Genomic DNA, 1,903 nt, shown 5'->3' with positions numbered 1-1,903 from the left:
CCGTTGGGGGGGGGGCGGGGGGGGGGAGGGGGTTGGGGCACCACACCCTGTCACACACAGAGCAGGGCCGATCAGGGGGTTGGGGCACTGCACCCTGTCACACACAGAGCCGCAGAGCGATCAGGGGGTTGGGCAGCTCCCCCCTATCAGGTACAGAGCAGGGCTGATCAGGGGGTTGGGGCGCCTTCCCCTGTCCCGAAGAGAGCAGGGCGGATAGGGAGGTTGTGGCCCCGCCCCCTGTCGCACACAGAGCCACAGGGCGATCAGGGGGTTCAGGGGGTTTGGGCACTGCCCCCTGTCACACTGATGCCAGTGCCCGGAGGCCTCTCGGCTCCGCTGATCCCCGTGCACTGGGTGTGTGTGTGTGGGGGGAGTGTCCCTCAGCCCAGCCTGCCCCCTCTCACATACTGGGAGCCCTCAGGCGTTGACCCCCATCACCCTCCAATCGCAGGATCGGCCCCTTGCCCAGGCCTGATGCCTCTGGCCTAGGCGTTCGGCCTGGGCAGCGGGGACCCGCAGCTGCAGTGGCCCCACGATCGTGGGCTTTGCTTTAGGCCCAGGCAAGGGACCCCTAGCTCCTGGGACTGCCAGCTTCGACCGTGCCCAGCTCCCATCGCTGGCTCCACCCCTACTTCCTGCTATCACTGGCCAGGGCGGAAAAGGCACCTGATTCTCCTATCATGGCTGGGGGGCAGGGCAAAGGTGGCCCCAGAGCCGCCTTTGCCCTGCCCCCCAGCTCTTAGCTCCCCCCTGGGTTTCCGATCACTGTCAGTGGCAGGGGGCTTCTTCCTGCTTTCCCTTTGGCCTCCCTGCATTGTGCCTACATATGCAAATTAACCGCCATCTTGTTGGCAGTTAACTGCCATCTCAGTTGGCAGTTAATTTGCATATAGCCCTGATTAGCCAATGAAAAGGGTAGCTCGTATGCCAATTACCATTTTTCTCTTTTATTAGTGTTGATTGTATGGGATTTGGCCTTGATAATTTTCTATTGCATATTTCTTTTTTTAATTTTTTATCTTTTTATTAATTAAATCTTTATTGTTCAGATTATTACATTTGTTCCTCTTTTTCTCCCCCATAACTCCCCTCCACCCAGTTCCCACCCCACCCTCCTCCCTCACTCCCCATACACTGTCCTCATCCATAGGTGCACGATTTTTGTCCAGTCTCTTCCCGCATCCCCCTCACCCCCCCACCCAAGAATAGCCAGTCCACTCCCTTTCTATGCCCCTGATTCTATTATAATCACCAGTTCATTCTGTTCATCAGATTATTCACTTGATTTTCAGATTCACTTGTTGATAGATGTGTATTTGTTTTTCATAATTTATATCTTTACCTTTTTCTTTTCTTCCTCTTCTTAAAGGATACCTTTCAGCATTTCATATAATACTGGTTTGGTGGTGATGAACTCCTTCAGCTTTTTCTTATCTGTGAAGCTCTTTATCTGGCTTTCACTTCTGAATGATAGCTTTGCTGGATAAAGTAATCTTGGTTGTAGGTTCTTGGCATTCATCACTTTGAATATTTCTTGCCATTCCCTTCTGGCCTGCAAAGTTTCTGTTGAGAAATCAGCTGACAGTCGTATGGGTATTCCCTTGTAGGTAACTCGGTTTCTTTCTCTTGCTGCTTTTAAGATTCTCTCTTTGTCTTTTGCTCTTGGCATTTTAATTATGATGTGTCTTGGTGTGGTCCTCTTTGGATTCCTTTTGTTTGGGGTTCTCTGTGCTTCCTGGACCTGTAAGTCTATTTCTTTCACCAGGTGGGGGAAGTTTTCTGTCATTATTTCTTCAAATAGGTTTTCAATATCTTGCTCTCTCTCTTCTTCTGGCACCCCTATAATTCTGATGTTGGTACGCTTGAAGCTGTCCCAGAGGCTCCTTACACTATCTTCGTATTT

This window comes from Myotis daubentonii, chromosome 8 (genome assembly GCF_963259705.1).
Source record: "Myotis daubentonii chromosome 8, mMyoDau2.1, whole genome shotgun sequence".
Taxonomy (NCBI): Eukaryota; Metazoa; Chordata; class Mammalia; order Chiroptera; family Vespertilionidae; genus Myotis; species Myotis daubentonii.
This window is presented reverse-complemented; position numbering follows the sequence as displayed.